The 15431-nt window shown below is 42.2% G+C and overlaps 1 protein-coding gene across 1 annotated transcript in view; it reads left to right on the top strand.

Annotated features, from left to right (window-relative positions):
- Positions 1–15431, top strand: part of LOC123732877 (TOG array regulator of axonemal microtubules protein 1-like) — a 35324-nt gene that overhangs the window by 19180 nt on the left and 713 nt on the right. The gene's annotated exons all lie outside the window — the stretch shown is intronic.

Genomic DNA, 15431 nt, shown 5'->3' with positions numbered 1-15431 from the left:
ACCGATCCTGTGCAGGTGTTGTTACACGTGGTCTGCCACTACGAGGATTTTTAAATTTATTTTATTTTATTTCACCTTTATCCTCTCTAGGGTATGTGGGACGAGTAATCCCACCTACTCAACAGCCAGTGAATCCGTGGCGCGATGTTCAAATACCTTAGAAATGCTATTGCTTAAATTTCTCAAACATATTACTATTTTACACCTTTTAAAGACAAGGCTACGTTAATCTAACCACACTGTCCGATTTCAAAAGGCTTTACAACGAAAGCAAAACATTAGATTATCGGCGGAAATTTATTTAAAATAATCAACACCCATTTTCAAGCTTGCATGTAATTCACATAAACCACCACAATGCAGCACTAACCTTTGATGATCTTCATCAGATACACTCCTAATACATTATGTTATACAATACATGCATGTTTTGTTCAGCAAGTTCATATTTATATAAAACTGCTTTTACATTAGCATGTGGCGTTCAAACTAGCATACCCACACAACTTCGGTTAATTTAATTATCGTTTCACAAAAAACTAACAATTATTTTAAGAATTATTGATACAAACTCCTTTATGCAATCCTATGTGTCCGATTTCATAACTTTCGGCAAGCACATTTTGCAATATTCTGAGTAGATGCTACCCATCGATATCCTAAGTTTGGCACTCACCAAACTCAGATTTACTATAAGAAAATTTTGATTACCTTTGCTGTTCTTAATTCAGGAGAATGCACTCCCAGGATTTCTACTTCAATACATGTAACACGGTTCAAAATATTCCATAGTTATGTTCAAATATCCTCATTTGTTTATGCGTTCAAACACTATCGAAGGGTAACGAAGGGTGACGCGCCGCGTATCGTGACAAAGATTTCGAAATATTCCATTACGTACTTACCCATCACGCTGTTTAAAAAATCCGTTTTATGTTTTCCCATTAGCGATAATATTCCAGGAAAGCGTGTTTACGTTTCAAAAAGAAAAATAAAAACATGGGATCCCCTCGTGCACGAGCCTCAGTCTGATGGTCCTCACATCACCACTATCCAAAGCGGCTAAAGTTTTTCAATTGGCTGGAATTACATCATTCGCTTTCCCCGGGTTCTGAGAGCCTATGTAGGAAGATGTCACGTTACAGCAAAGATCCTAAGTTTCCAATAAACAGAGCCAAGAAGCCCAAGGAATGGTCAGAGGGCACTTCCTGTACAGAATCTTCTCGGTTTTGCCTGCCATATGAGTTCTGTTATACTCACAACACCATTCAAACAGTTTTGGTCTTTAGGGTGTTTTCTGTCAAAGCCAATAATTATATGCATATTCTAGTTTACTGGGCAGGAGTAGTAACCAGATTAAATCGGGTACGTTTTTATCCGGCCAAATGTCAATACTGCCCCCTACCCCCAACAGGTTAAGTATGCTCTCTCTAATTCTGCGCTTTCTTTTCTCTCTAGGAGAACCTAACTAGGACCATGCCTCAGGACTACCTGGCCTGATACTCCTTGCTGTCCCCGTCCACCTGGTGCTGCTGCTCCAGTTCCAACTGTTCTGCCTGCGGCTATGAACCCTACCTGTTCACCGACTACTACCTGTCCCAACCTGTGTTTCACTCCAGAGACAGCAGGAGGCGGTAGAGATACCCTGAATGATCGGCTATGAAAAGCCAGCTGACGTTACTCCTGAGGTCTGACTGTTGCCCTCGACAACCCCTGTGATTATTGTTATTTGACCCTGCTGGTCGTCTGAACATTTGAACATCTTGGCGCTGTTCTGTTTAATCTCCACCGGCACAGCCAGAAGAGGACTGGCCACCTCATAGCCTATGGTTCCTCTCTAGGTTTTCTTCCTAGGTTCTAGCCTTTCTAGGGAAGTTGTTCCTAGCACCAGTCTTCTCTACACCTGCATTGCTTGCTGTTTGGGGTTTTAGGCTGTAGGTTTCTATACAGCACTTTGAGATATCACCCTGTAATAATACAGTGTTGAGACTGCCTGCAATGACAATAAGTCGAAATATATGGTGGGACACACCGCCCCAGACCACGACTTGGACCGTCCACCTCCAAATTGATCCCGCCCAGAGTACAGGCTCGTGTAACGCTTCATTCCTTCGACGATAAACATGAATCTGACCATCACCCTGTAAGACAAAATCACGACTCACCAATGAAGAGCACTTTTTGGCAGTCCTGGGTTCATCCAGCGACGGTGGGTTTGTGGTAAGATGTCTGGTGAGGACATACCTTACAACAGGCCTTCAAGCCCCCAGTCCAGCCTCTCTGCACAGGACAGTCTGAGCACTGATAGAGGATCAAGTGTTCCTGGTAAACCTCGGCAGTTGTTGTTGCCATCCTGTACCTGTCCCGCAGGTGTGATGTTTGTATGTACCCATCCTGTGTAGAAGTGTTACACGTGGTCTGCCACTGCGAGTATGACTTTTGCTGTCCGTCCCAAGTCTCCCTGTTGAGCTGTCTAGGCGTTTCTACAGCATGGACATTGCAATTTATTGCCCTGGCCACATCTGCAGTCCTCATGCTTCCTTGCAGCATGCCCAAGGCACATTCACCAGGATATTTACATTACATTTACATTACAGTGATGTGAGCAGGGACCCTGGGCATCTTTCTTTTGGTGTTTTTCAGAGTCAGTAGAAAGGCCTGTTTGGTGTCCTAAGCTCTCATAACTGTGACCTTAATTGCCTACCGTCTGTAAGCTGTTAATATCTTAATGACTGTTCCACAGGTGCATGTTCAATAATTGTTTATTGTCTATTGAACAAGCATGGGAAACAGTGTTTAGCAAACCCCTTTACAATGAAGATCTGTGAAGTTTCTTGGATTTTTACTAATTATCTGTAAAAGACAGGGTCCTAAGCCAAATTCATCACACATTTGGTGATTTTATATGGAACCGTGCCCATTAATGTTCACCATAAAATGATGTGCTCAGCGCTGTCAACAGACCCCATTATGACATCACAATTTAACGGAATCCTGTCCTTGATATCATTGCTGGTTCCATCTGAGACAAGCAAAATTTCATTTCCACTCTATTTCATGATAGTTCTCTCTCAGAGATAGGTTAAGTTCTTCTTCAGAGAGTGTTAACATTTATCATCAATGGCTTAGAATGAGGAAGAAAATCAAGTGAGTTTGACAAACTCCAGAAGGAGAACCCTCAGATGAAGAGCGCTACCGAAAACTTCTGAGTGAGCTAAAAACGATGGCTTTAAACCAACAGGATGACCAGGACAAGTTTTCAAGTTTTGTAAGGCTCATCAGTATTAACGTTTTTCAAAAAATATCACTGTGTTTACCTTGTGTTCATAGACATACAGAATAGGCATCCATAACATCTTTAGCTTAAAAACTTTATGACACACTGTAGAAAACTTTTATTTTGACGTACTGTCACTTTGCTTTTTATTTTATACTGTACCATTGTGATCCAGGGCTAACAGGAGAGCTACCCAATCCCAGAGGGCCATCGGGGCTTCATCACTGAAGCGCAGACTTCTGCAGATGCAGAGAGCTGAGAGAGACCAGTGCTTCAGCGGAGCCAAGACACATAAGTGCTATCCATGAGAATTAGCAACCCGATCACCTCTATCGGGTTGGTACACCTTCGCTGCACCACTTTATCCCTCTATTCAGTGCAGCATTCCCGCGAGCCGGAAGCTCCACCGAGCCTTTGCCACGAAGGCTTGGACACATAGCTCTGGCCCCACTGAAGAACGTGGGGGGGATTGTTTGAGCCCAAGTTCGACCCGGGATCTCACCCTAGCCCATCCAGTAAATAAGTCATTCAGCAGCAGGTGCGGCCTGTCCCGTGCCCCTCCCACTCGGGGAGCCCCCCTCCAAGAGGGGCAAAGGTGAAGAAGAAGGGCAGGCGGGGAGTCAAAGCTCCTGAAGGTCCAGCCGGAGGACCATGGCCGTGCTGACAACAATGGACCCATTGACCTGATGGAGGAGGAAAAGAGGGTACCTCGCAGGCTCACTTGAAGGAGCCGGAGGTAGGATGGACTTTGAATTTATTGTAAATGAAATAATATTTTTGTAAAAATTTGGTGATAAACCAAAACAATAACTTATTTTAACATGCGCCAAACATACAACAAGTGTAGACCTTTACTTTGAAATCAACAGTGCAGTTCAAGTAAGAGTTAAGAAAATATTTACCAAATAAACTAATGTAAACAATAATAATAAAAAAGGGTAACACAATGACATAAACAATAACGGACTATATACAGGGGGTATCGGAATGAGGTGAACGGGCCAACTAAGGTTAGTTGAGGGGTGCAGATGTGTAGGCCTACAGGTTGTAGAAAGGATGCTCTCTTTTGACAGCATGATAGAGTAGAACCTCAGAAACACAGGGGATCTCTGCTGAGTTTATGTATATACTAGTTCTATATGCATTTCTTTGATGGGAGCATTCTTTTCTGGTCTACGCCAAAGGTGGTACGATTGAGGTGAAGGCCATGAGCAGAAGAAGTTTGGGCTCGGCCATGTCCATGGGGAAATAGCCACCAGCTCCTTGGGAAGCCTGAGCTCAGTGGATAGAACACCCCTGCGGAGCTCTGTGACTACTTGGATGTTGGGACCCCGGGTCGTCGCGTGACAGCCCACCCAGGCCTGCTCCCCCCTACCAAGCCCAGGAGCAAACTGCCTCGGCCTATAAGGTTAGCCTGCCAAAGGCTGCCACCGGCTCAGAGCCCTCTCACGTACTTTCACACTAATGTAAATTAGACAGGGAGATGATGCACCAAAAAATGTGTGCTAAATTTAAAATGATATATTACTAACTAAGATGTTCTAGTTTTAAAAGCTACAAACAGATATGGAAATTAGTAAATACATAAATAAATACATACAGTTCACAGAGAGATAGATGTCTGCTGTCAACCCATAGACAAGAAGGCAGCCAGTGAGCCAAAGGGCCAAATAAAGAAAAGTCAGGACCAGGCCAGATTGCAGCCCCTGTCCAACCCAGAGCAGGCCCTGACTAAGACCCAACGCTGCTCCACTCTGCCTCTGATGACTGGTGAGCATTCACTGTAGACAAGACCAATGGAGCTAGGCTAAAGGGAAGCACAGTGTAGTGACCTTGGAAATGTAGATTTGCCCCATAGAGCGTAGAAACTCGAAATTAAGAGGTCAGAGTCCTAATTGATGAACATCATTATAATGTTTTTGGAAAATGTTGTGGAAATTGCTTACGTTTCTTTCACTGACTTGCAGGGAGAAGAAGATCGAGGGCTTGACCTCTCTCCGTGTGATGGCTCAGAACCACATGGACATACTGATGCCAAAACTCCATGATATCTGCCTTGCCATTATAAATGAGGTAGCTCTATTCATTCACTGCCCTATTCATTAATCTGCACAAATCTCTACATTTGGAGAACAAGTCAAATTATTGTGTCATGTTTCTGATGTTCGTGGGTTGTACTGCTCAACATTAATAGCTGGTCCTGTGCATGTTATTATGATTCAGGTGAAGAACCTGCGCTCTGCAGTGTCCTGTGCTGCCATGGCCACACTGGGTGACATGTACGTTCACCTCCAGAGGGGCCATGGACAGTGAGGTGGAGGGGACGGCACGCGTGCTGCTGCACAAAGCCAGCGAGGCCAACAACTTCATCCAGCAGGGCGCCAACTTTGCCCTGGGTCACATGGTGCAGAGCTGCACCCCTACCCGTGTCATGAATGCCCTGCTGGTCGGTGGGCTGAGGTAAAGAGGGAGAGGGGTCAATTAACACTCACTAAGGGGTAGATCCGAACTTCCACAAATGTTCACTTTGTCTCACATTGAAAGTTTGACTCGAATGGAAGTTAGGATTCACTCCAAACAGACCTGAGAACTTTCTGGTGCAAAATGGTCACTGCTCGCTTAGGTATACCACACATTAGATTAGATTCAACTTTATTGTCATTGAACAAGTACAACGAAATGCAGTTAGTATCTGACCAGAAGTGCAAATAAAAGAGTGCAGAAAATGTACAAGTAAAACAATTAAGTAATGATGTTATTAAGTGGGATGTATAAATGTGCAATGAAGGCAAATGGCAAGCAAATGGCAAGTCTAAATGTGCAATGAAGGCAAATTAGGGCCGCGGACAATGCCAGTATCGCAATATATTTTCAATGGCAAAAATGAAAACGCAAAGCAGATCTCACTCTTTGGTCCTTTAAAAACCTGCTGTATTTAAAATATTGTCTGATACAGACTTGGAAAATAAATGAATATTACTCAGGATGACAACATAATGATATTTGTTTCCAACATTACGTCTGTTTTCCTAAAGAACTTTAATCCGCTTCGTGTTTTGGATACTGGTATCGTCCCGGACCTAATTAGCAGTGGATGTATGTCATCTCTACACAAGAACATTTGTTAACACTTTATATGAAAGTGATGCTCCAGAGCAGGGCCGGCTCTAGCCTCTTTAGCCTCTTGGGGAGGTTTGGTTGGGAGGCCCCCACACCAAGCGGATCCCAACAATTATGGCACCCCTTGACGGCGGAGAGAAACATGTGCATATTAAAGTAAATTTCCTGTAATTCGACACTACAGTAAATGGTGACCCCGATGTGATATATCTTACAGATACTTTGGACTAAATTTGAGTTTATTCTATTCTATTATTCTATTGGGGCACCAGGTAGCCTAGTGGTTAGCGCGTTGGACTTGTAACCGAAAGGTTGCAAGATCGAATCCCCGAGCTGACAAGGTAAAAATCTGTCGTTCTGCCCCTGAACAAGGCAGTTAACCCACTATTCCTAGGCCATCATTTAAAATAAGAGTTTGTTCTTAACTGACTTGCCTAGTTAAACAAAGGTAAAATTAACATATATAACGAACATGTGGCCTATGTGAAGGCGAATATGCAAGCAATCTATATTTTTGAGTTATGGAAATCGACTCGTATTAATGATTTGATAAAAAAGGCAAGAATGTTCTCACATTTGATTCGAATAGGGATGAAATTCTTTAGTGCTGGCAATATGCACTGAGGGGGCGTGGGGGTCTGGTGAACACGTCAGGGTTCTATGGCCGCAGGCAGAACAGCAGAAACAGGGTCAGCAGCACGACCAGGTGGACTAGGGACGGGGACAGCCAGGAGTCGTCAGGCCAGATAGTCCTGAGGCATGGTCCTAGGGCTCAGGTCCTCCGAGAGGGGAGAGCGAAAGATAGGAGAATTAGAGGGAGCATATATTGATCACACAGGACACCAGATAAGACAGGAGAATTACACCGGATATAACAATATGACCCTAGCCCCCCGTTCAAAGGCACTTAAATATTGTCTTGCCCATTCACCCTCTGAATGGCACACATACACAATCCATGTCCATATTGTCTGTCACGACTTCCGCCGAGGTCGGTCCCTCTCCTTGTTCGGGGCGGCGTTCGGCGGTCTCGTCACCGACCTTCTAGCCATTGCTGATCTACTTTTCATTTTCCATTTGTTTTGTCCTTGTCTTACACACCTGATTTCATTCCCCCAATTACTTGTTCATTATTTAACCCTCTGTTCCACCATGTTTGTTTGTGAGTGATTGTTTGTAAACGGTCCGTTATTGTGGGCTCGAATTATTGCGTTGTATTTGTGAATATTTGAGTAAATTATGTTTATTACTCATATCTACTGTCCTGCGCCTGACTCCTCTACACCAGCTACACACAGGCAATATTACATTGTCTCAAAACTTAAAAATCCTTATTTAACCTGTCACCTCCCCTTCATTTATACTGATTGAAGTGGATTTAACAAGTGACATCAATAATTGGATTCACCTGGTCAGTCTGTCATGGAAAGAGAAGACGTTCTTAATGTTTTGTATAGTCAGTGTATTGACATGCATAAGAATAAATACGAGAGAATGTTAATTCTAAAGCTTGCTGTGCTTTTACTCGGGAAAAACTAATAGCAACACAGCAAACTACTGATGAACTTCCCACAGGAAATCAGAGCGCAGCATAGAGCAATTGGAAGCAGAACTTCAAGCATATGAAAAAGAGCATGATCAGACTAGGTCATTTCTACATGATGCGCAGCGAGATTTGTTAGAACAGAGCACAAATAGGCTCCAAAGCGATAAGTCTGACTGAGATGCAGATAGCTGCAAAGTCAGTCCCACCTAGGGTGTGGCCATGCCAGAGTATGTGAGCGGAGTGGAGCTTGCCCTATTTGACTGGATCGTGGAGCAAGTTTCCCAGAGGCTGGAGCTTCGGCTTTCTCGCCCCTTCAATTTCGCTCCAGTAGTGCTCCAGTAGCACTCATTTTACAAGCTCAGGGCATGCCCGGCCCAGCATGCATTTGTAGTCTACTTGTGTGCTGCTATAGCACCTTGCTTTAGCTACTGTCATCTAATATTCTAAATATCTTCATAAAGAAGCTGATAAAACACACAGGTGAAAAATCAAGGAGACTTACAAAGATGAGGAGGACCAAGAGCAAGAGAGGGAGTGCGGTTATGTAGTGTTCACAACTAAAGAATGAAAAGACAGGTATCCCGAAAGCATGTACTTACTACGTGTACATGCTAACAGAAAGGAACGAGGTGGGTAGCTAGCTAAGTGTGTCATTTTAGCGCATTATTTATGAACAAAAATAATCTCTAAAAAGTTCAGTTAATTTTCCTTCTATTATCTACACAATAGGCCATCATTGATGGCATGCTAACTAACTCTATTACCTCTTTCAAGGAGCGTTCTGTTTTGATAGGGATATTTGACCTAAAATCCTTTAGGCCTACCTACAGAACAAAATAAAAATAACTACGCATCCCTGCCCAGCCTGGCATTAGTGGCCCAAACGGTGTTTAACATCCCAAGTGGCTCTGCAAGAGCTGAGAGCGTATTCTCTACGGCTGGCCTGCTCTCCAGGCACAATCACATGAGCCTGAAGCCACAGACTCTGGCCAAACTCATGTTTCTAAAAATGAATTCAAAGGCATTGTAGACTGAGCCTAATGAGGCATTTTTCATTTAATTTGTATTTAATTCTAAGTAAGTCAATCAGCATGTATGTGCAATTTATAGACTATAACGATTTAATACAACAAAATGTTGTTTAAATGCTGAGCTTACACGGAACCCAAACTGGCTGCGCCGTGTGCCATAGTGTTGACAGTACCAAAATACAACAACTCATTTACAAAAACACTGCAGCACAAACAAGTTACAACGTGAAATCACCTCTATCCCATTCATACCTTAGAGGACCAAACTACATCTCCCATAATGCAAACGCCCGTACTGTTAGGTCCCAATCTGCATCACGGAAAGGCATGCTAGTTAGCAACAGCAGCACTTTTAGCACTCTGTAAACTATATTAATAACAACAATACAACTCAAAGTTACATGTTTCTATAGTCTCACATTCCCTTATAACAATATCTACAGCATTAACCTTGGGATGTTTTATTTATTTCACGATATGGACTTCTACAAAGGAGTCATCTGCAAGACACACCTTTCTCTCAGTGTTTTCTCGGACTGAGGAGAACGGCAGCTACGGGTAGCACCAGGGTGTTAGTAGGTGAAGCAAGCACCCAGATGAAATAAAATACATTTAATGAAACAAAACCCGAAGATGTTAACATCATTCAGCTACTGTAACTGCCTACCTAACATCAACAGGCAGCACCAGTAGCGCAACAATTAAAAATAGACACCAAAAGCAGGGGCGAAAATCTGACATCAACTTTGGAGGGGACAATTACATTACATTTTCTCAAGAGCAATTCCTGAGGGGGACACCAAAAGTAGTGCTGTAACACATAACCTACGTTGTAATATGTTAAATGTATATTGAGGAACCATAATTACTACTACTGGATAATTGATAGGTACAGTAGTTAACAGAAGGGTTGTCCCAACTTGTTCAAATGTTTAAATCATCATAATACTACTACTAATAATAGTTATAGCAGTGTTCCTTATCAGTCCAGTATGTCTGCAGGTATTTGTATTTACAACCAGCAATACCAAGAAAGGCCAGTAGGTGGCAATGGTACTGTACACTGTATGGGTGCAGTTTTCGTAAATACAATGAACATGGTGTGATCTCGTCTAAAATAATCTCCATTGAGTAACATCACAAAGTTGTTCTCCGTATTGAATTGACCTTTTAATTTTACTTTTTCTAATACATTTATAAAGTCATTAAATATGTGCCACTGGCCTGAGTCTACTACAATAGCTTTACAAGAACAAAAAGCAAAAAATAAGTACAGTTCTAAAAGCAAAATAACTACTTCAATGAATAACCCAAATAAATCAACCAAAATATCCTTCAGTCTGTCTCAACTCTTCAAACAGCAGCTATGGACAAGTATGTCACACAAAGTATGCAATTTAAAATAAAATAACATGAAATAAATAATTAGTAAGTGTACTGTCATGTACTAAAGCCTCCTGAGGACATCTGCTGCCTCTCCACTGCTGCTACAGGGGTGTTTGTTGTGAAAGACAGGGATCTGCACTGAAAGAGAATCTATGTACATTACAGACAACTACGCCGTTCAGTCTCTCTTGGCCCATGCTAGCCCGTAGCCAAGTCTTTAACCTGCGGAGTGAGTGCACTGAAACTCCTCTCAGCCTCACATGAAGACACTGGCACCACAAACAAAATTCTGATCAGCACCTCAACTTGGTCAAACAACCCCCCGCACCTCCACTGGAAGCCTCCTGAGGACCTCTGCTGCCTCTCCACTGCTGCTACAGGGGTATTTGTTGTGAAAGAGAGGGATCTGCACTGAAAGAGAATCTATGTTCAGCTCTGGGTACTGATCTAGAGACTCATCCAACTCCCCCGTGAGAAGCACTCTTTCCAACTTTTGCAGGACGTTTAGACTGTCCTGCAAAATTTTACCTTTAAAAACTGCAAAACTCCTTTTGTAATTTTAATCGTTTGTTTCATATTGGCTGGCTTCCAACAATAGCTGAATTTACAAAGCTAGTGAGCACCTGGGTTAAATAAAGTTGAAATAAAATAAATAAATAAAAGTTCCCTTGCGACAATTTAGCTTTTGCAATGAGACCATTAAATATATTTAAGACAATGGTAGAAGAGAGTGTAGTTCTGTTCAGTTTGGATTTCAGTTTATCGCTAACCTTATCACAGGGACTTTGAAGCACTAACTTACATCATCTGCATGCTGATCTCGGAATAAATTGACGATAGCAAAGATTCCATCTTTGACGAGGCCACATAAATGGAATAGGTACTAGCTAGCTTAATAGTTAATATTTGCGCGCTAGCTCTGCATATTCAGCTAGTGTGTGTGCGCGATTGACTGGATTAACCTCACGTCAGTTACGTTCATTGAGTGCCTTTCAGACAGTAGATACGACCTCTCTGTTACGGAGCAAGCTAAGGAACTGGCAGTGGATCAAACCATTGTGAGGCAAAGGGTGGGGGTGTCGCAATCTTTTGAAACTTAAAAACGCGCTATTAAGTGTCTATAATCAGCACAATTGCTTTCATTGCGTATTATTAATATTATTTAAATTACAGAGTTATGTTTCAGTGATATATTGGGGGGGACAAATCATTTTTTTCCCAGGATGGGGGGTCGTGTCCCCCCCGTCCTCCCGGGATTTCCGCCCCTGACCAAAAGTAAAGTTCCTGGCGATCAAAGCGATCTGACTCCCCCCTTCTGTCTGAACTTGGAATATTCCTGTTCGCGGGCTTTGGCCCTCAACCTGGTTGTTCTGTTCTGCGTTGTGTACTATTCTAATAATTTGAAGTTTGATGGAATAACCATTTTAACTCTACTACAAATACATTTTGTATTAGGCTACATGTCTGACTCCTGACCTATTTAGAGTGTTTATATGCTGTTTAATACGACATGTAGCCTATTTGAAATTATGAGTGCTTCTTACAGTCACCTTTTCCTGTTGTTTACTTAAATACTTAATTCAAGTCATATGGTTTGGTTTCAATATTTCAAAACCAAATGGTAGGTTATACACCACGGCTTTCAGCCAATCAGCATTCAGGGCTCGAACCACCCGGTTTATAATTACAATTATCTCACCAACCCCTTCATCACCACTCTGGGTAGCAGAGTTTCATTTGTGTTTACATCTGTAGGTCTGATATCTGATTGGAAGTTCACTTTTATAGTAGCATATTGGTCAACAACTCACATTTTTTTATTCTAACAACTCAGAGGCTTTTAAAAGAGTCTTAGAATCATTGTCTCACTTTTTCTTTGTTCCTGACCTGCGCTAGTGAGATACGCTCTCTCTCTCTCTCCACCCCAGCGACTCTTGGGCATGGCCTTTCAGGCTATGACTTCTCTCTCTCTCTCCCTCTCTGATCATGCATAAGGTATTGCATTGTAATGTTTGTTAATGCCTTGTATATGATTTCATAATGTTAAATACCTTTCCACTCGCAGTCCAATTCTTGCTAGTCAATGTCAACTCATTGCCTAATGCTTACTTGCATATTTTAAGTATCTTTATAGCGTAAAAGATAAACATTTTAATGTATAAATAGTTATATATCAAATACTACCACACTACAAAGTCAATCAATTTAATATACACCATCACAAATATTCAATTTTTTTCATTTAGGCAGGTCTTAAGAAACATTATGACATTAATACCTCTACGGGATCAGTGTCACCCCCGCGGGACGGTTGAGCCAACGTAGGCCAATGTGATTAGTGTCACGACTTCCACCGAAGTCGGCTCCTCTCCTTGTTCGGGTGGCGTTCGGTGATCGACGTCACCGGCTTTCTAGCCATCGCCACTCCATTTCTCATATTCCATTTGTTTTGTCTTGTTCCATTACATACCTGGTTTTCATTCCATAATTACTGCATGTATTTAGTTCTCTGTTCCCCTCCATTGTCTTTGTGTGTAATTGTTTGTTTGTTATGTGGATTATTGTCAGGCGCTTTACTTTTGCTATGTTCCGTGTTTTTGGCACGTTATTGTTTTTATGTGCTGTCATTTTTGGAACGGAATTAAAGTGCACCTATTCACTACACTCTGCTCTCCTGCACCTGACTTTGCCTCCCGTACACACCCCTGACAATTAGCATGAGGTTGTAAGTAACACAAACATTTCCCAGGACATAGACATATCTGATATGGGCAGAAAGCTTAAATTCTTGTTAATCTAACTGCACTGTCCAATTTACAGTAGGTATTACAGTGAAAGAATACCAATCTATTTGTTTGAGAAGAGTGCACAATGTATTGATAAACCAATTAGGCACATTTGGGTAGTCTTGATACAACATTTTGAACAGATATACAATGGTTCATTGGATCAGTCTAAAACTTTGCACTGACACTGCTGTCATCTAGTGGCCAAAATCAAAATTGCCCCTGGGCTGGAATAAAACCTTATGGGCTTTCTCTTGCATTTCAAAGATAATGGTACAAAAAAAATGTTTAACAGATCTAATGTGTTATATTCTTCTACATTAATTTAACATTTCCACAAACTTCAAAGTGTTTCCTTTCACATGGTATCAAGATTATGCATATCCTTGCTTCAGGTCCTGAGCTACAGGTAGTTTTGGGTATGTCATTTTAGGGGAAAATTGAAGGGTCCAATCTTTAAGGTTCTTTCAAAATAACATAATAGCATATTTTGAGTTTAATTATGTTACTATGCTTAGCTCAAGGCTCGACTTCAAGTTCAGTCTGCCATCAAGTCGAAACGGTCTTGTGGCAATATGTTTTCACCGTGGTGACGGAAAAGGGACATGGCTTGAAAACGTATCTCAATCCAGGGATGGAAGTTATCGCTGTACTCCTAATTGTCCGATTAGCCAAGCCTCGAAATTTCAAATAGGCTACATGTCGTATTAATTAAAAACTAGCAGTATTTCAATCTTCTCGATTTATACAATCCATTGTCATTCGTCTCCTAACTCATGTATCTCTATGACATGTAACTGATGTGCTCTGTTTTTCCTTCCTCAGCCACCGTAACGCTGCGGTGAGGAGCTGCACTGCTCAGCACCTGGAGAGACTGGCTGAGGTCATGGGGATGGCTCGTCTCCTGTCGGGAAGAAAGACCTCACTGACCGTTTCTTGATTGCCGTCAGTAAACTGGCTGTGGACCCTGCACAGGAAGTCAGGTGGGATGTTCCTCCTGTAAAGTAGCTTGCTTAAACATAATGGCCGGCCTTAACTTAGGCCGTGATTCAATCCATGGCTCGCTATAGCACTAGATCGCCGACAATGCAGTTTTTAAAGGTAATTTACTCTTGAGTTGACATCTGCAGTGTTTACCACAAATACAAATTGAAATTGCCTTTAAAAGTCACATTGTCGGCTGTCTACAGCATCTATGCTAAAGGGTGTCATGGATTGAATTGCGGATTTTAGGTATTCCAAAACAACCACAGGTTCTCTTGGAGGGGAATAGTAATTGGAAAAAAAATTGGAAAAATTATAAACACAAATAAGTGCTACGTGGCATAGGAAAATCCAAGTCCAGGCACTCATGTGGGTTTGAAAGTTAAAAAGCCAAAAGCTTACCTGAAGCCAAAGGCCTGCAGGGATGTTCTTCTCCCATCGCCAACTCGCGACCTCCTGTGGTGGGCGGGGTGCAATGCACACTGACACGATTGCCAGGTGTATGGTGTTTCCTCTGACACATTGGTGCAGCTGGCTTCCAGGTTAAGCGGGCATTGTGTCAAGATGCAGTGCAGCTTGGCTGGGTTGTGTTCCGGAGGACGCACGGCTCTCGACCTTCGCCTCTCCAGAGTCCTTACGGGAGTTGCAGCGATTGGACAGAGATTGTAACTACCAATTGGATACCACGAAATTGGGGTAAAAATTCAAGATGTAAATGAGTCCAAATAGTCAGTACATGATTCAGTTTCCTTCCTTCTGTTTGGTGCCTAATGAAGACAACCCTACTTGATCACAATGGTCGGCCTGAGCCAAGCGCTGTGCAGATTCGCTAAGATTTTCATAATAACGAACGGTTAATACCCAGTTGTTAGATAGTTGAGATGATTTGTAGATCAGGTAATGCGGTGCATTACTCAAACCGACCCTCTTGCAAATTCTACCTAATATGTCTTATTTTGATGGGATATTTTTTCTCAGGTTGCCATCAATTGATTACTGTTTTTAATCACAGACAGCAGAAATGATTTGATATGTTGCACGTTTAAGATGATATTAAAATCTTTGTCCACAGGCATCATAGTCGCAATATCTTGAGAAACGTGGCCCCCAATGGCGACTTTGCTAAAATGTGGGACAAATTCGCTCCGAGGAAAGAGCGAGAATCCTTGAGGGAGGTCATCTCAATGGTTAACCTCAAAGAAAGGTACATTCTCTCTGGATGATTAGAAGAAGTATGACAAATGAGCTGATATGATTACAGAACTCCAATCCCACTGGGCACAGACATCAGTTCAATGTCT

Source organism: Salmo salar, unplaced genomic scaffold (assembly GCF_905237065.1).
Source record: "Salmo salar unplaced genomic scaffold, Ssal_v3.1, whole genome shotgun sequence".
Classification (NCBI taxonomy): domain Eukaryota; kingdom Metazoa; phylum Chordata; class Actinopteri; order Salmoniformes; family Salmonidae; genus Salmo; species Salmo salar.
This window is presented reverse-complemented; position numbering and strand designations above follow the sequence as displayed.